Here is a 24,010-nt window from a genome sequence, read left to right as displayed (position 1 = left end):
TGGGCCTGAGCCCTTCCTCAAGATGTAATTGAAAAGAGACAGGCATCTGAACTAAAGACTGAGGAGAGAAAGGGGGAAGAATGGGAGGGGAGGAGTGCAGACCAACAGACAGAAGGTGTCAACTGGATATGGTAAGAGGTGAGAACTGATTGTGGGTCTGTGAAAGGAGACAGAGAAAAGGGGAGAGAGAGAGAAAACAGTGGAGGAAAGGAGAAAGGGAGAAGAAGATAGTGGGGGTGTGTCCAATGGAAATTGGAGAAGGTGATGTTAATGCTCTGTTTGGAGGGTGGAAGATCTTACTTTATTGTTCACGAGCTGCTCATGGCAGGAAACAAACTGCCCTCAGTGGGTGGGTAAGGGTGGAATCACAGGGGAGGTGGGAGGTGGGGGGGGGTGGGGAGAGTGGACGAGAATGTGGGAAATGTAAATGTGTGACAGATGGTTTTGGTGCTTTTTGCTGTGCTGTAGAATTGACACGGTGATCCACACACTCGTTTTGAGCTGCAGGCTGGACATCCTCACACACAGTGCTCTCGGCGCAGAAGACTGAAGCGTTAAACTAGTGTTCATCATCAGGAAGTGCCAAGGGGTAGCTGGAATCCGAAGCAAACACCAAACTGCAGGAGGAACTGAGCGAGTCAGGCAGCAGCCGCAGGGGAATGGACAGTCGACGACGCGAGGCCTGACTCCTCCTGCAGTTTATTTTGTTTTGATGGATGAGTTCAGAGATGTTGCAGCAAGCCCCTTGAGTGACAAGAGCAGACATGGACTTGCTCCTGTGACGCACTCTGTGTAGGTGGTCACACCGAGCAGGAGGTGAGGGGGCTTGTGCACGTCACCCAGGCTCCCCGCCACATCTTGGAATCATATTGGAGTGGGCACAGGATCAACGGCAGCTCTGGGATCCTCACGCTCTCAGCTCCTTCAAAACAGATCCCGGCTCTGTCACAGGAAGAGATGACTCGTGGGTGGAAGAATGTTCTCAGAGCTTCTTTGAGGGAGTGAAGCGTCCCCACTGTCTGCCAGGGATATCTAGTAGTGTCCACAAGGGGTTGCAGGCTCTGGGGAAGCAGAGGACTGGCGTAGGGCACCAGGAAACGGGGAGAACACCTCCATTTGAGAAGGAGAAGCCAAGGAGATGACTCACAGGAGGGTGACCGCCACGGAAGACCAGCAAGGGGCTCTGAGGTTAACAGATGAGGAACTCACACCAGGGTGTGGACTGCTGGAGACTGGCTCGAGACTGGATGAAGGGGAACCAGGTATCGAAACCTGGATTCAAGAGGGTGCCGAAGGCTTCCTAATCATGTCAGAGGCTTGGATCTGGAGCTCAGGTTGCTGATGGTTTGGACCGGAGTCTTTGGCTGTGGAAGCCTGGAGGCGAATCCACGGACACTCGGTGACTCTGGGGAGACTCTTGTTTCTCTTTCTCTATCTATAAGAGGTGCTTCAGGCATTTTCTGTTGATGACAAATCTGTCTGCCTTACAGCAAGCTAAAGACAGTTTTGTATATTACATTGTTTTTACTGCACGGCAATAAAGGAATCTTGATCGTTTAGAAGGGTAGAGAAGCTTGCAGCTACCCAACGAAGCGCACAGTCGCCGTGTGTAAAGGGTGAATGAACACACCACTTCACACATGTCCAGGTCCATCCAAGTGAAGCCCCATTTGGACATCAGGGCATCGAAGGTGATGGGAAAAAGACTGGGCAGTGGGGAAATGGATCAGCTCATGATTAAATAGTAGGGGAGACTTGATGAGCTGAATGGCCTATTTCTGCTCTGATGTCTCATAGTGTTATGAATACAAGTATGTATTTATAGCAGCAATGTCCTGCAATGACTGACACACAATAAAGCCCGTAGCCTACGGAGACTAAACAGAGGAACAATATCATATTCCACCTGGATATTCTTAACACCCATTGGATTCCATTTCCATCCCTTCTTTAACTATTCCTGTACCTTTTCTTCCTTTGTCTAATTTTGCTTCCCCTCCTCCTTCCTCGTGGTCTCTCCCTCCACCCCCTGAACCCTATCACCTCAGCCCCTCACCCTAGCCTCTTTCCCTATATATACGTCATAACACTCCCATTTCACTTTAGTCCTGACTTGAAATTTTGATCCAACATTTCTACCCCTTGCCTGACCCTTCAAGACCAAGAGAGATAGGGGCAGAAGTAGGCCATTCAGCCCATCCAGTCTGCCCCGCCATTCAATCATGAGCTGATCTATTCTCCCACTCAGCCTCACTGCCCGGCCTTCTCCCCATCACCTGGCTAATTAAGAACCCATCAATTTCTGTCACAAATACACCCAATGACCTGGCCTCCACAACCGCCTGTGTCTGCAAGTTCCTCTCAGTTCCTCCAGCAATTCTTCATCTGTTTAAGATTTTCACTTTGTGCCTGCACACAACAACAGACAATTCAATTCAGAGGGCTGAAGGATCTCCCAGTCTTTCCCTGCCAAAACTCTCCCCTGTTCGAGGAAGGACTCAGGCCCGAAATGTGGGCAACATCTCTTTACCACCTATGGGTGCTGTAAGTGCAGCCGAATTCCTCTGGCACTTCTGTGTTCTTTACTACAATTGCAGCATCTGCCAACTTTGGTGTTTCACCCCCATTATCCCTCCACCGCTGACAATTTGCCTGTGTGATTGAGAGACGCTCCCTAATAGATTGAGCCCATGGGCAGGAAGGAGGATAAAATGGACTGAAATTAACCAGCAGGAATTTTCTCTCCTTCCCCCACACTCTCTAAACAATACCATTTGCAAAATGACTCAAACATGCAACACCAGAGGCATTTCAACCCTAAAGTGCTCCAGATGTTGTTTCCCGGCTCCCATGTCTTACAGAAGTCGTGCAACACCCAAAACTATCTGTAGCTATTGATCGTGTCCCAGGGAATGCATCAGTGCAAATGTAAACAAAGGCCCTGGCTGAAAATAGAGCACATCTCCTTTTATAGTCACAGGCACTTGCCTAGAGCAACTCTTCTCATCTGCTGCCTCCTGCGTAGGAGATTCAACAAGGATTTAAAAGGGAAATGTAGGCAATGAGATTGAGCTCACTGAGACAACAAAGGATGAAGGGTAACCTGGCACTCATTAGCAGAACTGTTCTCTTCAGCTCCTCCCCGATGTACACCTGCATGCCAAGAAAACCTGGGGTAGCCATCACTTCAGAGCACCTCAGCTCTGTCCGCCACAATAGCATGAATCTCCCAGTAGCCACCCATTTCAATTCCTGTCCCATTCCCTTGCTGACATGACTGTCCATGGTCTCGTGCACTGCCAGACTGGGACCATCCGTAAATTGGAACAATGCCTCCAACCGGATGGCATTAATATCAACTTCTCCAGTTTTCGTTAAACTCAACCCTCCCCCTTCGTCTTCCCTGTCTCCTCCAACTCTCTCTCTCTCTCCTCCCTTTTTCCTCTGACTCCTTTCACAGAGCCAAAATCAATTCTTGCCTCTCCTCTTATCATATCCAATTAACACCATTTGTTGGTCTGCACTCTTCCCCCAGCCAGTCTTCAGTCTTTATTCTGACGCCTTCCTGCTTTTTACCCAAACCGTGAGGAAGGGCTCAGCCCCGAAACGTCGGTAATGTATCTTTACCTCCTATGGACGCTGCGAGACCAGCTGGGATCCTCCAGCATTTCTGTGCGTTTTTACTACAATCACAGCATCTGCAGACCTTTGTGTTTCACTACTGTTCATAGTCTCCAGCTCTGCCTTCAATACCACAGACCCCCACAAACTCCGGGATCTCAGCATCGCCGCCCTCCTCTGCAACTGGATCCTTGACCTCCGGTTAACAGTCTGCAATCAGTGAAGAGGGGTAACAATGTCTCCATGATCACACGCAACACCGATGCTCCTCAAGGATGTGTGCGTAGTCCTCCACTACATTCCCTTTACTCCCAAGACTGTACAGCCAACTCCATCTTCAAATTCACCTATAACATCAGAGGTATTCTGATGGCCTCCACAGGCCAGGTATCAAACAACAATGAGACAGGAAGGAGACCGAAAGTCTGGTGGCATGAAGCCCTGAAAACAACCCCTCTCTCAACATCAACAAGTTGAAGACTTCCGGAGAGGGGACAGAGTCCACACTCCTGTCAACATCAATGACAATGAAGTGGAGAGAGTAGAGAGCTTCAAGTTCTCCAAATAGATTTTAAAATTTTGACATACAGCACAGTTAAAGACCCTTTTGGCTCATGAGCTCATGATGCCCAATTACACCCAATTGACCCACAAACTTGGTACATTTTTTGAAGGGTGGGAGGAAACTGGTGCCACCGGGGAAAACCAATGCAGTCATGGGAAGAACGTACAAACTCCTTACAGACAGCACTAGATTCGAACCCGGGTCGCTGATGCTGTAACAGCGTCGTGCAAACCACTACGCGAACCATGGTGCCCTATATAAATATATCCTGTCCCAGAGAAGTGAATCTGTGGAATTCTCTGCCCAAGGAAGCAGTAAGAGATTGCCTCACTAAATATATTTAAAGACAAGAGTTAGGTAGATGTTTGCAGTTGAGTCAGGATATTAAGGGATATGAGCCCACCAGCCATGATCGTATTGAATGACAGAGCAGGCTCAATGGGGCAGACTCCTGCTCCTATTTCGTTCCTGTGTATCTCCAACGACCTCAGCTGGGACAATTACATTGACGTGACAATGCCACAACACCTTGGTTTTTAGAAGAGTAAGGAACCCGTGTAAAGTGAAGGGAGGGAAGTTTAGGGGAGGCATCAGGGGTAAGTTTTTTTTTAAACACAGAGCTGTGGAGGCCTGGAATGCATTGCCGGGGATGGTGGAGGCTGAAACATTAGGGGCATTTTAGAGACTCTTAAACAGGCACATGGATGAAAGAAAAATAGAGGGTTACGGGGTAGGGAGGGTTTAGGTATTTTTTGGATGGAATATATAGGTCGGCACAACATTGAGGCCGAAGGGCCTGTACTGTGCTGTAATATTCTATGTACAGTAAAGCACCTGCTGTTGTCTTTAAATTAAATTTAAACATACAGCACAGTAACAGGAAGGAGGAGGGAGAGGGGAATATGTGTCTAGTTGTGAGATCACGTAATGTCGGTGATATCTCTTTACCTCCTATGGGCGCTGCGAGACCGGCCGAGTTCATCCAGCATCTCTGGATGCGTCTGCAGTCTTCCACCGTGATTGCTGACTGACCGGTGGTTCCCCAGATCCCTTCCCACACAGAGCGTGGCAGACGGCATGAAATTCAATTCATTCTCAACGCAGTTTTGGATTCAGTTCTTGCATTACAACGAACAGGGCGGATGGTGTCCGGGCAAGAGTTGTGGGAGCCTTGACAGGGGAGGCGGTGGAGGCTGGAACATTAGGGGCATTTTAAGAGGCTCTTAGTCAGGCACATGGATGGAAGAAAAACAGAGGCTTACGGGTTAGAAAGAGTTTATTTTTTTTTGGTAGGAATATATGGGTCGGCACAACATCGAGGGCCAAAGGGCCTGTACTGTGCGGTGGTGTATTATGTTTTAGGCTTGGCATATCACCCTTGTCTCTCACCCACTTCTACAGGTATGGGAGTTGCTCTGCTCAGGATCAGGAGGAGCCACAGAAGGTGATGACTGTAGCTCGGAATATCATGGAAACCTCCCTCCCTTCATGGACTCCATCTACACCTTCCTCTGCCCAGGAAAGGCAGCCGACACACTGAAGGGCCCATCGCACCCCGTGTTCACTCTCGTCTTTGTCCTCCCATCGAGGAGAAGGCTTACATAGTGAGCGCTAACAGATTCAGAGTTTCTTCCTCAGTCATCAGGCTCCTGGGTGACCCCCTCCACATGCTTTGTACAAAATTATCTTTTTCACTGGAACACTACACGCTGTTATGGTCCTCCTCCCTTCTACTATGTACTGACTGCTGTATGAAAGTTAGAGCTGACCTGTTGGACTGTTGGCAGAAGAATCCAGGTTTCATGTGACAAATGAATGAACTTGAAACTTCATATGTAAAGAGCCGGGTCCACAAGTGTCAGACCAGATTAGGGAGGAGTTTAGAGGGTCCGAACAGGGAACAGCCGACTCGATCTAACCTCTACATCAGCCATTCTCAAAGGGGGCCACAGATTGAAATCATAAAAGTTGTGTCATGTCTTTTATGTGGTTGGTAGGAGAGAAGGCCTCAAACCGTGCATATTGGCGCCTCACAGTTCGGCAGGCTGCAACCTCCTTTGAAGAAGACTGCAGAGCCCACCTCACTGACAAAAGACAAAGGAGGAAAAACCCAGCATCCAACCCCAACCCACCAATTTTCCCTTGCAACCGCTGCAACCGTGTCTGCCTGTCCTGCATCGGACTTGTCAGCCACCAACGAGCCTGCAGCTGACGTGGACATTACCCTTCCATAAATCTTTGTCCGCGAAGCCAAGCCAAAGAAGAAAGAAGAAGGAGGAGAGAAGGACAGAAGAAACTAACTAAACTTTTCAGAACATTTTAGACATGCAGGCCCTTCCAGCCCATGAACCTGTGCTGCCAAAATACCTCAATTTACCTACGACCCGGTACGTTTTGAAGGGTGGGAGGAAACCAGAGCCCCCAGAGGAAACCCACATGAGCACAGAGAGAATGTACAGACTTCTTACAGACAGTGAGAGATTCAAAGCCGGGTCATTGTAACAGTGGTAAACTTACTGCTAAGCTAACCGGGCTGCCCTTGTGAAACTTGACTGCTTCACAGGGAAAGGGGACCCATAAACATTGAGCAGAGTCCTAAGGGGGCCATAGCCCCCCAAAAAAAGGTTGAGAATGGCTGCTCTAGATCACTGACCATGGGTGGGGAAAGGGGACATTCATGGCAGTGCGCTCAGGTTCCGCCCTGAAGGCAGATGACCTGCTCTCCAGCACCAACAGGTAATGCTGACTGATGTGTGGCCTTGGATTTGCGAGGGGATATCAGTCAGATCATGGTCAGTGTGTGGTAGTCCGGGGCTGATGGGGTAACATCCAGGTTTGACCATGCTGGCTCCACACCATCCAATGATTGCTGGAAGATGAGGACCAGGATGTTTGGCACTGTTGCTGCAGTGGCTGAGAACTGGTACCCTCAGAGGAATCTCAGTGACTAGCAGAACTATTACAGGCAGACTATTTTCTAAATGGGGAGAAAATTGAAAACCCCCAGATGCAAAGGAACCTGGGATCCTCGTGCGGGACAGCCTGAAGGTCAACTTGCAGATCGAGTCGGTGGTGAAGAAGGCAAATTCAAAGCTGGCGTTCATTTCAAGAGGAACAGGATATAAGAGGAGGGGTGTAATGTTGAGGCTTTATAAGGTCCTGTTGAGACCTCACATGGAGAATTGGAAGCAGTTTTGGGGCCCCTCATTTAAGAAAGGATGTGCTGATGTTGGAGAGGGTTGAGAGGAGGTTCACAAGGATGATTCTGGGGAATGAAAGGGTCATCATATAAGGAATGTTTGACAGCTCTTGGCCTGTACTCATGGGACGATTCAGGCCTGAGCACAGAACAGGAAGGTGTCTGAATAAAGAATGAAGAATGGGAGGGGAGAAGTGCAGACAGGCAACAGATGTTAATTGGATATGGTAAGAGGAAAGGAGAGCATTGATTTTGGCACTGTGAAAGGAGACAGAGGGGAAAGGGGAGAGAGAACGCATGAGACAGCGCACGAGAGAGCAAGATAGCGAGAGAGAGCTGGGGAAAGCGACGGGGGGAAGAAGGGCAGGTCGGGGGGTGTCAATGGAAACTGGTGGTCGATATTAATGCCATCCAATTGGAGGGTGACCAGAGCTTTGGAGTGAACATTTAGAAGAGCTAGAACACATGGATAGGCAGGGTTTTGGGGAATAAGGAATGACAGCAGACATATGGGACTAGCTTGGTGGGCAACTTGGTGGCATGAATCAGAAACGGGCAGTTTCGCTGCAGGTTCCCTTAACCCAGTTCTCTCCCCACAGATGCTGAGTGCTGTGCCCTACTGGATATTTCCAGCATTCTCATTTTGCTTTCAGATTCAGCATAATTTCTGACCTCAATTTCACCGACTTGACAGCTTCCATTGTTTGACCTCCCTCTCTAAACGCCTTCATTAATCTATCCTCCAGGCAGTTCCATAAACAGTGCATCGCCATGGCTACAGTGACCTCATCCTGTCAGAGATTCCAATCGCCTTCCCCATCCTACTCTAATTTCCTTACAACTTAAAACTCACTTGTTTTCTCCAAATTTCCAATTAACAGGCAACTTTCCTGAATACATCCATCTGTTCCCCCTTCTTCCTCCATCACCTTTTCCCCAGCACTCTCTTTCTCTCCCCCTTTTCCCTCTGTCAGTCAAAAATCAATTCTCACCTTTCCTCTTATCAAATCCAATTAACACCTTTTGTTGGTCTGGATTCCTCCCCCTGCCAGTCTTCGTTCTGACGCCTGTCTGCTTTTTGCTTATACCTTGAGGAAGGGCTCAGGCCTGAAATGTCAGTATCTTTACCTCCTATGGACGCAGTGAAACCGGCTGAGTTCCTCAACAATCTCTGTGCTTTTTTACTACAATCACAGTGTCTGCAGATTTTCAGGTTTCAGTTTGACTGAATATTCTGAGGACCACCTTGGGCAGGTAAAATACTCCTTCAGATTATTGGTAACTCTGACTTTTAGTCTCTCCAACAGAAAGCACAGGAGACTGATCCAGCCTTTCACTGGTCTCAATGCAGCCGACTTGAATGAAAATGCTGCAAGCTCCACCGAACTGTTCCTGTTGGCTTTCACCAGCTAGAATGTACCTCCTGTTCCAACAGGATGTGGCACACAGCTCTGGCAAAAGCACAAGCCAATGCACTCCCAGACAAATAATCTGACCAACAAGTCACCTCACTATTCAGGGAATTAGACTTCAAGAAGGAAACCAGGAGAGGACGAATCAGCCCTCATCGAGGGGTCAGCAGTGGAGAGGGTCAAGAACTTCAACATCTCCAAGGATCTGCCCTGGAGCCTCCACGTCGATGCAATTGTGAAGGTTCGCCAGCAGGAAACTGAGGAGATTTGGTTTGTTACCGAAGGTCCTCGAAAACTTCTGCAGGTTACATAAATACACTGGCTTTACACAAAGCCCTGGAACACCTGGACAGTAAAGATACATATATCAGGATGCTCTTTATTGACTCTTTCTTCTTTGGCTTGGCTTCACAGACAAAGATTAATGGAGGGGTAATGTCCACGTCAGCTGCAGGCTCGTTTGTGGCTGACAAGTCCAATGCAGGACAGGCAGACACGGTTGCAGCGGTTACAAGGGAAAATTGTTGGTTGGGGTTGGGTGTTTCCTCCTTTGTCTTTTGTCAGTGAGGTGGGCTCTGCGGTCTTCTTCAAAGGAGGTTGCTGCCCGCCGAACTGTGAGGCGCCAAGATGCACGATTTGAGGCGATATCAGCTCACTGGCGGTGGCCAATGTGGCAGGCACCAAGAGATTTCTTTAGGCAGTCCTTGTACTTCTTCTTTGGTGCACCTGTCTCGGTGGCCAGTGGAGAACTCGCCATATAACACGATCTTGGGAAGGCGATGGTCCTCCATTCTGGAGACGTGACCTACCCAGCGCAGTTGGATCTTCAGCAGCGTGGATTTGATGCTGTCGGCCTCTGCCATCTCGAGTACTTCGATGTTGATGATGAAGTCGCTCCAATGAATGTTGAGGATGGAGCGGAGACAACAATGGTGGAAGGGTTCTACAGTTTGGCATTTAACACCATCATCCCCTCAAAACTGACCAGCAAACTCCAAGACCTGTGTAATTGGATCCTGGATTTCCTCACCTCCAGACCACAATCAGAGAGGATTGGTAAGAACTTCTCTTCCACAATCTCCATCAGTACAGGAGCATCACATGTCTTCTTAGCCCCCTGCTCTACTCAATTTACATCTGTCTGTGTGGTTCGTTACGACAATAACACCATCTACAAATTTACCGATGATACCTCAGCAGTGGGTTGTATAGAGAAAGGTGATGAGTTAGCGTATAGGAGGGAGATGAATGGTGGACCCACAACAACCTCACACTCAATGTCACCAAAACCAAGGAGCTGATTGTTGACTTCAGGAAGGGAAAGCCAGAGGCATATAATCCAGTGATCATCGGGGGATCAGAGGTGGAGAGGGTGAGCAAGTTTAAGTTCTTGGGAGTCACTATCTCAGAGGAGCTTTCCTGGTCCCAACACACTAATGACATCATGAAGAAAGCATGTCAGCATCTCTACTTCCTCAGGAGTTCGTGGAGGTTTGATACAACACCAGAAACCCTGGCAAATTTCTACAGTGGTGTGGTGGAAAGTGTGCTGACCAGCTGCATCAGGGTCCAGTACAGGGACATAGATACTCCCGAGCGTAGAGCCCTGCAAAAGGTAGTGGACACAGCCCAGGAAATCACAGGTAAAAGTCTCCCCACCATAGAGAACATCTACGGGGAACGCTGCCGTCGGAGAACAGCAGCTATCATCAAGGATCCACACCACCCGGCACACGCTCTGTTCTCGCTGCTGCCATCAGGGAAGAGGTATCGGTGCCACAAGACTCGCACCACCAGGTTCGAGAACAGCTGCTCCCCCTCCACCCTCAGACTCCTCAATGACAAACTCAATCAGGGACTCATTTTTGGACTCTGACTTGTGCACTTTATTTAAACAGTTTGTTTACATTCATTATGTGTTTACAGTTCTTTATTTGTTTACATACCTAAGTTTCAGGCCTGAGCCCTTCTTTGAGATATAATCAAAAAGCAGGCAAGTTTGTAGTATTTCTCGCCGAGCCACACCAACACTTCCTACATAAAAATCAAAATGTAACACAACACCACCTAGCACTTGTGATTTATTGTTGCTCGACCTGCTGTACACAAGTATGGGTTGACGTTCCAGGGCAGCATTCCCAACAAAACCTTTCAATGTATCTGACAAGAAACAATGTAATTCTTATTTCGAATTTCCACAGTTTGTGCTCTTCAGAGTTACAGGGTGAGCTCAATGGGCCAAATGGGCTAGTTCTGTTTCTGTATCGTGTGGAAACAGGCCCTTTGGCCCATCTCAGCCATGCTGAGCTGAGGTGACTCCATTTGCTTGTATTTGGCTCATATTCATCTGAACCATCCCTGTCTGTGTTCATGGGTAAGGCAGTGATTGGTGATGCTGAGATCCAAAGTGTTTGCACAGCTGATTTAAGGAATGGTGGTACCCATGCCACAGAATTACATGCAGTATGCTGACACTCTGAATGTTAATTCCCAGAATAAGAGAGAATAAAAGCCACTTGTCAAATGCACAGAGCCAGCCCACACACCTGCCTCCGGATCCATCCAATCACAGAACCAGCCCACACACCTTCCTCCAGATCCGTTCAATCACAGAACCAGCCCACACACCTTCCTCCAGATGCATCCAATCACAGAGCCAGCCCACACACCTTCCTCCGGATCTGTCCAATCACAGAGCCAGCCCACACACCTTCCTCCAGATCCGTCCAATCACAGAACCAGCCCACACACCTTCTTCCAGATGCGTCCAATCACAGAGCCAGCCCACACACCTTCCTCCGGATCCATCCAATCACAGAGCCAGACCACACACCTTCCTCCGGATCCGTCCAATCACAGAGCCAGCCCACTCACCTGCCTCCAGATCCATCCAATCACAGAGCCAGCCCACACACTTTCCTCTGGATCCATCGAATCACAGAGCCAGCCCACTAACTTGCCTCCAAATCCATCCAATCACAGAACCAGCCCACACACCTTCCTCTGGATCCATCCAATCACAGAGCCAGGCCACTCATCTGCCTCCAGATCCATCCAATCAGAGCCAGTCCACACACCTTCCTCCAGATGCGTCCAATCACAGAGCCAGCCCACACACCTTCCTCCGGATCTGTCCAATCACAGAGCCAGCCCACACACCTTCCTCCAGATCCGTCCAATCACAGAACCAGCCCACACACCTTCTTCCAGATGCGTCCAATCACAGAGCCAGCCCACACACCTTCCTCCGGATCCATCCAATCACAGAGCCAGACCACACACCTTCCTCCGGATCCGTCCAATCACAGAGCCAGCCCACTCACCTGCCTCCAGATCCATCCAATCACAGAGCCAGCCCACACACTTTCCTCTGGATCCATCGAATCACAGAGCCAGCCCACTCACTTGCCTCCAAATCCATCCAATCACAGAGCCAGCCCACACACCTTCCTCTGGATCCATCCAATCACAGAGCCAGCCCACACACTTTCCTCTGGATCCATCGAATCACAGAGCCAGCCCACTCACTTGCCTCCAAATCCATCCAATCACAGAGCCAGCCCGCACACCTTCCTCTGGATCCATCCAATCACAGAGCCAGGCCACTCACCTGCCTCCAGATCCATCCAATCAGAGCCAGTCCACACACCTTCCTCCAGATGCGTCCAATCACAGAGCCAGCCCACACACCTTCCTCTGGATGCGTCCAATCACAGAGCCAGCCCACACACCTTCCTCCGGATCCGTCCAATCACAGAGCCAGACCACACACCTTCCTCTGGCTCCATCCAATCACAGAGCCACTCCACACACCTTCCTCCGGATCCATCCAATCACAGAGCCAGCCCACTCACCTGCCTCTAGATCCATCCAATCACAGAGCCAGCCCAAACACCTTCCTCCAGATGCGTCCAATCACAGAGCCAGCCCACACACCAGATCCACCCAATCACAGAGCCAGCCCACACACCTTCCTCCGGATCCATCCAATCACAGAGCCAGCCCACTCAACTGCCTCCAGATCCATCCAATCAGAGCCAGTCCACACACCTTCCTCCAGATGCGTCCAATCACAGAGCCAGCCCACACACCTTCCTCCGGATCTGTCCAATCACAGAGCCAGCCCACACACCTTCCTCCAGATCCGTCCAATCACAGAACCAGCCCACACACCTTCTTCCAGATGCGTCCAATCACAGAGCCAGCCCACACACCTTCCTCCGGATCCATCCAATCACAGAGCCAGACCACACACCTTCCTCCGGATCCGTCCAATCACAGAGCCAGCCCACTCACCTGCCTCCAGATCCATCCAATCACAGAGCCAGCCCACACACTTTCCTCTGGATCCATCGAATCACAGAGCCAGCCCACTCACTTGCCTCCAAATCCATCCAATCACAGAGCCAGCCCACACACCTTCCTCTGGATCCATCCAATCACAGAGCCAGCCCACACACTTTCCTCTGGATCCATCGAATCACAGAGCCAGCCCACTCACTTGCCTCCAAATCCATCCAATCACAGAGCCAGCCCGCACACCTTCCTCTGGATCCATCCAATCACAGAGCCAGGCCACTCACCTGCCTCCAGATCCATCCAATCAGAGCCAGTCCACACACCTTCCTCCAGATGCGTCCAATCACAGAGCCAGCCCACACACCTTCCTCTGGATGCGTCCAATCACAGAGCCAGCCCACACACCTTCCTCCGGATCCGTCCAATCACAGAGCCAGACCACACACCTTCCTCTGGCTCCATCCAATCACAGAGCCACTCCACACACCTTCCTCCGGATCCATCCAATCACAGAGCCAGCCCACTCACCTGCCTCTAGATCCATCCAATCACAGAGCCAGCCCAAACACCTTCCTCCAGATGCGTCCAATCACAGAGCCAGCCCACACACCAGATCCACCCAATCACAGAGCCAGCCCACACACCTTCCTCCGGATCCATCCAATCACAGAGCCAGCCCACTCAACTGCCTCCAGATCCATCCAATCAGAGCCAGCCCACACACCTTCCTCCAGATGTGTCCAATCACAGAGCCAGCCTACACACCTTCCTCCGGATCAGTCCAATCACAGAGCCAGCCCACACACCTTCTTCCAGATCCGTCCAATCAGAATCCAGATTTTTTTTTGTCAGTCTCCAAACCTGCTCTCCACCAAATCCCTGCCTGTTCGCTTGTCGCCCACACTCTGTTTGCAGTCAGTTACCATGACAACAGAAAGATAAATGCAACTTCAAAAATTATCACTGCCACCGACTGTTCTCCCCACCCCCGTGAACACTCACTCTTCCTCATGAAGGATTTCAGACACTGGGAATTATTATTAAATCCTCTGACGCAAGACGAGTTCACAATGACCAAAGTGGCCTGTCCTGCGTCTCACACACAGCACCCTCACGAACAATATGCATGCCCACGAATGAACATACGCAGGCACACACAAAACTATCACACCCACGCATGCACACGCTTGGAACACACATACACACCCACACATGCATACACACTCATGCACTTGGGGAAAAGACCACCTATCCTATCTACGCCCTTCATCATTTTATTATCCTCTACATAATCACCCTCAGTTTTCAACATCCTATGGGAATTAAAGCAGCTTATCCAATCTCTTAATGATCAGATATCTAACTGTGGAAGAACAGAGGGACCTTGAGGTCCAAATCCATACATCCCTCAAGGTCCCCAGGGTGATAGGATCATTAAGAAGGCCAATGGGATGTGGGCTTCATTAGTCGGGGGATTGAGTTCAAGAGTCAAGAGGTCATGTTGTAACTCTACAAATCTCTGGAGAGACCACACTTGGAGGATTGTGTTCAGTTCTGGTCACCTCATGACAGGAAGGATGTGGAACCTGTGGAGAGGGGGCAGAGGAGATTCACCAGGATGTTGCCTGGATTGGAAAATAAGTCTCATGAGACAAGGTTAACCAGAGCTGGGACTTTTCTCTTTGGAGCGAACGAGGAAGGAAGGAGACTTGATAGAAGTCGACAAGATTCTGAGAGGCCTGGATAGGGTGGATGGCCAGCACCTTTTTACCAGGGCGAGAGCAGCAAACACCCCAGAGGACATGGGCATAGAGTGAAGAGAGGAAAGTTTAGAGGAGATGTCAGGGGTAAATTTGTTTGTTTTACACAGAGAGTTGTGAGTGCCTGGAATGCCTTGCCAGGGATGGTGGTGTAAAAGACTCTTAAGACACTCACATGGATGGAAGAAGAGGGAGGGTTAGGAGGTTGGGAGGGTTTAATTTTTCTAAACTTTGATAGAAATAGATCGGTCTGCCCAATGTTGAGGGTCGAAGGGCCTGCACAGTTCAATGTTCTCTGATCTACAGCCTTCCATTCCGAGAAACATCCTCTCTTCTGCCCGCTCTCAGTGTACTACTTTCACTTCCTATGGATACTGCGTGACCTGCTTGAGTTTATCCGAGCACTGTTACAAATTGCACACACTTTCTCCTTTAACAATACTTTAAAGAGTTTTAAAGAGTGGTCCAACCAATATTTTGCACAACTGCAACGTGGCATCCTGACTTTTCCGCATAGCCGATGAAGAATAAGATTATCTTTTCATTTTTTTATTGTCACATAATAAAACAGAAATTAGCAGACATTGGCTGGCCGGCGCCTCTTAGAATTGTTTAATGCCCCTTACAAGCTTTCCAAATGACTCAATAGAAACAAAAATTGTGGATGCTGGAACCTTAAGCTAATTGGACCAGATAAGTCACCCCACTAGTGTCAATATTCCCAGGGTAGTTCAAAGCAAGTTCTGCAGCATCTGAGGTTGCACTTTCCCAAAAGACATGTCATTCTCAGACCACATTTTCCACTTCGTTATACACAAAAGATCTCATGCAATATATTGAAAAAGAGACCAGTTATGGTCAATGTTTATCTCTTAACCAATGTATGTGGGAGGTTGCTTCAGGTTCTTGCATTAGAACAATAATTATACCTGAACAAATTAGGTTATTGAGATGCTATTAGCCAGTGAGAGCCACTTTACAAATGCAGGTCTGTAACTTCTTTCAACATTTTAATTAGCATCAGGAAGAGGCTTCTCGAACCAGCTCCATCAACTCTGCATTCATCCTTTTATCGAGAACTCCCTACCTCCACCTTAAAAATATTCAAAGACGGCTTCCACCAGCTTTGAGCAAATGTTCCACTTGAGAGACAACTGCTTCAGCTCATCTCTGCTTTACTGGGAAGTCCCCAAATAGTTCCAGAGAGCACATCCAATCTCCTCAGAATTCAATCGAATGGCCAGAAACTCTTCTGCACTCCAGGATGTACAAACCCAGCCTCTCCAAACTTTCCTCACAAGACAACCTCCCCATTCAGCCAATGGGTGAGTAAATCTCAACTGCTTCTAATATATTCAGATTTTTTTGTAAAAAATGGAGACCAATAATGTCTTCCAGATGTGGTCTCACCCAGAGCCCTAATGACTGAAGCATTCTTCTGGCAGTAAGCAACAACATGATATTAGCTTTCATCAGTTGTTAAAGCAAGTGCCCCCCATCACTGGTGAACATCTCATCTGCAAGGGCACAGCACTGGCTGAGTTGGTCTTTGGGGATGAAGTAGTAGGGGTGGGATCAGAGAGAGGAAATGACCCACGCACAGTTCATGAATTGTGTCAAAGTTCCATGTTCTCGAGCTTGCCACATCATACCGCTCGACTAACATTTGCTGTAGTTTTCTATTCCATCATCCTAACACTATCTCTATTTAGAATTCCCCAAAAATCAGAATTTATTGTCATGAACATGTTTTGCGGCAGAATTACAGTGCAAATACTGCTATAAAATTACACAAAAATAAATAAATCAGTGCAAAAATAAGGGAAAGTGAAGTCACCTCTGGGGTTTATTGATCATACAGGAATATGATAGCAGAAGGGAAGAAGCTGTCCTTGTGCCGCTGGGTGCGCGTCTTCAGGCTCCTGGACCTCCTTCCTGCTGGTAGCAGAGTGAAGAGGGCCTGGCCTGGGTGGTGGGGGTTCTTGAGGATAGAGGCTGCTTTCTTAAGACCCTTGCAAATGTCCTCAATGGAGTGAAGTCTGGTGCCCAAGATGCCGCTGGCCAAGTTAACAACTCTCTGCAGTCTTTTTCTGTCCTCTGCATTGGCACCTCTGTACCAGACCGCAACCAGTCAGAATATTCTCCACAGTACAACTGTAGATATTTGCAAGCGTCTTTGGTGTCAGAACAAATCTCAAACTCCATAAAGACAAGCCGCTGGTGAGCTTTCCTCATGATTGCATCAACATGGAGGTCCCAGGACAGACCTTCAGAGATGTTGACAGTCAGAAACTTGAACCCTTTCCACTGCAGATCCCTCAATGAGGGCTGGTTCAGGCTCTTATTATTTCCTCCTGAAGCCCACAATCATCTCTTTGGTTTTACTAGCACTGACTGCAAGGTTGTGGTGACACCACTCAACGAGCTGATCTATCTCACTCCTCATTGCCATTTGTGAATCTGCCAATGACGTTGGTACCAGGCCACACAGTTGTGATTGAAGTGTATCCAGTCATTGATAAACAACATGAAACAATTAACATGAAAAATCCTTTAAAATGAATGGGAAATTCCATCTTTCCTGGAAACAGTTCCACTGATTTTCTCCCTGTTGATGCCATGGATCTCATCAGCTTCCCAGTTGAATCTCAATTCCATCTTCTAGCCTGCTGCAAATAATCTGGATGTCTAGGAACGTATTGATCTGGTTTTCCAAAGATACTATGCCACTGAGTACCCAGCACTTTGGATTGAGAGCTCCCAAGAGTAACAGCTCCAGATGAAGGATTGCTTCCTGATCTCAGCGCAACTTGCTGAAGATGTTTCTGGGAACAGTGGGTGACTTGGTGACATTAGAACAGAAGAGCAGACTGAATTAATGAGCTGCCTGAAGTGCATCCTGGACTAGGTGTGGTTCAAATTCAATTTTATTCATATTACGAGAAGAAACTGCAGCATGCAAAGCATAGTAAACCATCTCCTAGGTTCGGGGTAAAACGCAAAGTCTGCAGACACCACGTTTGAAATAAAAACACAGCAGGTCAAACAGTGCATTTTATGTAGCAAGGATAAAGATACAGAACCAACGTTTCGAGCTTGAGCCCTTCAAGGGATGAGCAGAATGTTGGCAGGTGCATGAACAAAATAGTGGGGGGGGGGGAAAGAGGAGAATGGTCCCACAGGGAGGGGGCAATAGGTGGATAAGGGAGGGAGGGCACACCAGCAAATAAGGGGAGGGGGGAAGTCTCTGTGAACATGGAGGGAAGGGTTGGAGAACTGAAGGAATGAAGAAAGAGGGATGGGAAAGGAGGGAGAACAGAGTAGCAAAAACCGATGTTAATGCAGTTGGAAAGTGCCCAGTCCGACTATCTTTCCAATGTTATCGGAGGCTGTACAGACCAGTGTGCCGATGGCAATTCACTGAGCAATCCTATTTGCTCACTCATTGTCCTGGATCCAACTATCCCCATATTTCCATCAAGTCCCACAGATTCTGTCTCTCACCTACATACCAGGAGCAAGCTACAGCAGACAATCCCCATGGCGTTGGGATGAGGGGAGGGAACGGGGGCACCTGGTCATCGCAAGGAGATCTGTTGCCTCCCAGCTCCGGACACCCAGGTTCCATCCTGACTTCTGCTGTCGTCCGCATGCTTGCCCCGTTATCACAGGGGTTTCTCCCAGGCACTCCAGTTTCCTCCTACACTTCAAAGCCCTGTAGGCTGGTGGGCCAATCGTCCCTAGTGTGAGGGTGAGGGGTAAAATCTGGAGCAGTGGAGGGGAGCCCAGTAGAAATGAGGAAAATCAGTGGGCCAATGTTCTGCTACAGATATCATCATGTCTTATGAAATATTGTCAAACTAAACTTAAGGGAAGTAGGAGAAAAAGATAGGGTGGCAAAATGAGAGATTAGAAGAGATAAAGGGAGAAAAATAACTCTGGACGTTTATGTAGATAACAAGAATTTTCAACAGGCTGCAATTTGAAATGGATTATTTCGAGAGGGGCTTGGAGAGGGGCAAGGAGAGGATTAGGCTACAGGCGAATCTTTGTGGTAGTGAGTGAAGAAAGATTGCAAAACCACTGACAATGAGGTGACAGCAGAACTGTCTCCAAAAATAATAGCAGCACGCAATAGTTAAATGAGTCACCAAGTTGTGCACAGTAACTGTACAGGCTGCCAGGGTGGGGAGAAGGTAGGAAAGATTTGGCCTGCTTTTCCAAGGGCCAGGTTGGGGGGTGGGGGGGGGGGTGCATGGAGAAGTAGAATGGCAGCTAACGAGATGGGAAGAGAGGACGGAGATGCAGAATGTTGCCAGGACTGCAGTGACTGCACAGGCTGAGACTTTTCACCCTGGATTGCAAGGGACTGGGGGCGGAGGGAGAGGGGAGGGGCATGGACAGATTTTTACCAGGCAAAACTAGAGGGCAAAGGTTGGAATTGAGAGGTGAAAGATTTCAAGGGGACCAGAAAGGCACTCCAGTCCCCACCCCACGTACCCCCCCAACACCCCGCAACAGAGGGTGGTGGGTATATTGAACAATTGCCCAAGGTGGGGGTTGGTATGATTACAATGTTTAATGAGTAGATGGGTAAGATACTTTTGGAGGGATTCAGCCAATCACAGGCAAATGTTTGTTGATGCTGGGAAGAGGACCTGTTTCTCTGCCATGTACCTCAATGGCTTCCTATGTTATGGTGGGATATCTTCCTTCTCCCAGCCATGGGTGGCTGTGGAATTGGGACCTCTCTCGACCTCTCCTTCACACATTCTCATTTCCCCCCCCCCCCCACCCCCCACCCACCTCCATCTCCCACTGGAAGTGAAACACAAAAATCTGCAGATGCCGTGGTTGAAGTAAAAAGAACGCTGGAGAAACTCAACAGGTCACACATTTATAGAGCAAACCAACCTTCTCAAGCCCAAAACATTGGTTATACATCTTTCTATACAAAATACACTGTTTGACCTGCTTTTTATTTCCACGTTGCACTCTCCTCTCCCTCCCACCCCCTCCTTGCGGATCCACCCGTTCTTCCTTTATCCCCCATTCTCTCTCTCTCTCTCCACATCAGATTCCAAGGCTGATTCCAACAGCCTTTTTCTTCTCTTTACCCACTCTCTCCCCCCCCACCCCCCCGAAGGTTTATTCCTCCACCTGACCCCTCTCTCCCTTTGTCTGGCATCTGCCTCTGTTGGTCATGTTTTACCTCTGCCCGCATCACCAATCCTGTATGACGACACTGCCTCACCCATCCTCGATGCAAACATCCTCACTAACCTTGCTCAGTGCTGGAGAAGAGTTTCAGCTCCATAAGGTAGAGGTAGTGAAGTCACTTCCATTGTTGGCAAAAACTAGATCTGGGGGGCATAGCCTCAAGACTCAGGATGGAGATGAGGAGGAACTGCTTTTCCCGGGGGTGGGGGGGGGGGAGTTAATCTGTGGAATTCGCTGCCCATTGAAGCAGTGGAGGTGACCTCAGTTAATATATTTAAGACAAGGTTGGATAGATGTTTACATAGGAGGGGAATTAAGGGATATGGGGAAAATGCAGGTGGGTGGAGAGGAGCTCATCATCAGATCAGCCACAATCTCATTGAATGGCGGAGCATGGCTCAACAGGCCGGATGGCTGCCTCCTGCTCCTGTTTCTGATATTCTTATGACATTCCCTGTATCCCTTTCTTCCCCTGATGCTACTCAACCCCCGAGTTCCTCCACCAGCTGATGTCTGGCTTGTACCGTCTCCTGTGCGACTGCCCCAGGTCTAACTGAGACTCCCCTTGAAGCTGGCACTCTGTAGGGAACAGTCGGAGGTTCAAGATGAGCGGGGCCATGAAGGCGAGTGTGCAGAGGCAACAGTGCAGCACTCGAAGCAAGCAAGCCGTTTAACAGCAATCACTCAGGTCACTGCCTGCAGACCAGGCCCCTGCCAACTCGCCCATGACACAGCGAGATGTTGGATGGCAGATGGAAAGGTGATCAGCAGTCAGCACTGATGGACCTGACCTCAGCAGTTCCCAATTATGTACCAGCTGTTCATTGCCTCACTCAGCCGAGAGCTATGCCATCGAAGATAACCTCCCCTTCAAACTGGGATGAGGGAAGGACTGTGTGAGGACCTCTCACAACACCCCCCTCTCCCTCCCATACCTTCTCATTCTCCTTACCCTCCACTTCCCCTCAACACTCCCTCTCCCCCTCGATGCTCCCTCTCCCTACTGCCTCTGGACCTCTAGGTCAGATGGAAATATTTGAGGACTGACAAGATGCTGAAGACCAGCTGCTTCAGACACACCCTAGTCACAATGGGAATAATTCCACAAATCCAACATTTGCCCTCAGGTCATGAATGCTTCCTGGCACACTTCCTTTGTGCAGAGAACAAACTCCCCCTTCATCATCCAAACAAGCTCTTCCTAGTCACAGGCAGCACAGAAAAGACCGAGTGGAACACCGCTGGGAATAAATCCAAGGAACACACCCGGTGCAGGTACCGGCAGGTTATATGGAGCAGAAAGTTACTTCTGAGTGGATCCAATGATCTCATTCACTTCTCAAAGAGCAGGTTAGATACAGCCCTCCACACTATCCTATCACATACTCACAGGTTAGATACATCCGTCCAAACCGTCCTATCACATACTCACAGGTTAGATACCGCCCTCCACACCATCCTATCACATACTTACAGGTTAGATACATCCCTCCACACCGCCCTATCACATACTCACAGGTTAGATACCGCCCTCCACACCATCCTATCACATACTTACAGGTTAGATACATCCCTCCACACCATCCTATCACATACTCACAGGTTAGATACACCACTCCACACCATCCTATCACATACTCACAGGTTAGATACAGTCCTCCACACCGTCCTATCACATACTCACAGGTTAGATACACCACTCCACACCATCCTATCGCATACTCACAGGTTAGATACAGCCCTCCACACCATCTTATCACATGAGATAGAGTTTCTCCAGGACCACAGAGCATATTTACATAATTATGTTATAATAGAAGTTAAACAAATTGAAGTATTAAAATATTAAGACGTTTACACATGCACCATCCACATATGTTCTGGGATCTCAGGAGCCTGATGGCTTGGGGGTAAAAACTGTTGTCCAACCTGGACATAAGTGCCCGAGAGCTACGGTCCCTCCTACCAGGTGGCAGAAGGGAGAACAGTTTATGTGAGGGGTGTGTGGAGCCCTTCACCATATTTATTGCCGTTCACCTGCATCAAGTGTTGCAGAGAGAAGCCCCAATGATCTTTTCCACTGACTTCACTCTCCTCTGCAGGGTCTTGTGGTCCAGGAAGGTACTGCTTTCAAACCAGGCAGTGATGCAGATGGTCTCAATACATCCTCTGTAGAACGTAGTGAGGATGGAGGGTGGGAGATGGATTTTCCTCAGCCTTCACAGGGAGTAGAGGCGCCACTGGGCTTTCTTGGCTTTGAGCTGGTGTTAAGAGACCAGATAAGATTCTCCGCCAAGTGGACTCCAAGGAACTTGATCCTCTTGGATACCTCAACAGTGGAGCCGTCAATGGTCAGTGGAGCGTGGTGTCGTCGTTTTCCACCCCCACCCCCCCCCCCCCCCCCGCGGGCCCTCCTGAAGTCGACAGCCATCTCTTTTGTTCTATTAATGTTCAGGTACAGGTTGTTGGCTCTGCACCAGTCTGTTAGTGACTGCCCCTCATCTCTGTACGCTGGTACACCCCCCCCCCACCCGCCCCCGGGCCCTCCTGAAGTTGACAGCCATCTCTTTTGCTTCATTAATGTTCAGGTACAGGTTGTTGGCTCTGCACCAGTCCATTAGCAACTGCCCCTCATCTCTGTACACTGATGCCTCATTTTTACTGATCAGGCCCACCACAGCCATGTTGTCAGCGAACTTAATGATGTGGTTCGAGCTGTGTTTAGCTGTAGAGTCGTGGGTCAGAAGAGTGAGCAGCAGTGGGCTCAGCACGCAGCTCCGGGGGGACCCCCATGCTCAGTGTGATGGTCTTGGAAGTGCTGTTACCGATAGGTCTGCTTGATGTCTCCCCATTAGGAAGTCGAGAATCCAATTGCTGAGGGAGGTGTTTAGACCCAGTAGGCTCATCAGGTACTGAAGTATGATTGTGTTGAATGCTGAGCTGAAGTCAATAAATAGCATTTGAACATACGAGTCTTTATTTTCCAGGAAGGAGAGGGGTAGATGTAGGGTGGTGGCGATGGCATCATCCATAGAGCAGTTGAGTCTGTCGGCGAACTGCAGGGGGTCCAGTGAGGGAAGCAGCAGGAGCTTGATGTGCCCCATGATGAGCCTCTCGAAGCACTTCATGACAGTGGACCTGAGTGCAACAGGGCGGTAGTCATTGAGGCAGGACACAGATAACTTCTTCGGCACAGGGACAATGGTGGTGGCTTTGAAGCACGTTAGGACCATGACACCTACTCAAGGAGATGTCAAAGATGTCAGTGAGAACATCTGCCAGCTGAGCCATACATCTCCTGACCATTCTGCCATATCTGGTCCAGCAGCTTTCCATGTGTTGATTTTTCCTAACTCTTTCTTCATATCAGCCACTCAGCTCTCCACACAATCCTTTCACATACTCACAGGGCAGGTGCAAACATCCCTCTAATTTAAAAGAAACCAATTCCCTGCTAACAAATCATGGATATGGGTCTCCTGGGATAGCCACTCAGTTCAGTCCTTCTCCTAGCAGGGCAACCCTGTGTTAATCTCCTAATGTGGTCTTCTCTGCATCAGAAAGACTGGATATAGACTGGGAGTTTGCTTTGTTGAGCATCCCAGCTCAGTCCTCTGCAATAGCATGAATATCCCAGTGCCCTCCACCCCCCATTTCAATTCCCCGTCCCATTCCCACGCCAACATGTCTGTTCATGATCCCATGCACGGCCAGGCCGAGACCACCTGCAAATTGGAGGACCTCATCTGACTGGGCCCCCTCCAACTGGACGGCTTTAATATCGACTTCTCCAGTTTTCGTTAAACCCCACCCCCCTCTGTTGCCTTCCCTTGTTTCTTCCTTTTCACACGTAATCAATTCTCACCTCTCCCCCAATCATTTCCAATTAACACCTGTTGTGGGTCTGGACCCCTCCCCCAGCCAGCACTCTCTG

The 24,010-nt window shown here is 49.1% G+C and overlaps 1 protein-coding gene across 14 annotated transcripts in view; it reads right to left on the bottom strand.

Annotated features, from left to right (window-relative positions):
* The window catches only part of LOC138754646 (ras/Rap GTPase-activating protein SynGAP-like), a 469,786-nt gene that overhangs the window by 366,556 nt on the left and 79,220 nt on the right, over window positions 1-24,010 (bottom strand). The window lies entirely within an intron of this gene.

This window comes from Narcine bancroftii, chromosome 2 (assembly GCF_036971445.1).
Source record: "Narcine bancroftii isolate sNarBan1 chromosome 2, sNarBan1.hap1, whole genome shotgun sequence".
Taxonomy (NCBI): domain Eukaryota; kingdom Metazoa; phylum Chordata; class Chondrichthyes; order Torpediniformes; family Narcinidae; genus Narcine; species Narcine bancroftii.
The sequence above is the reverse complement of the archived record's forward strand: the minus strand, read 5'-3'. Positions and strand labels throughout refer to the sequence as shown.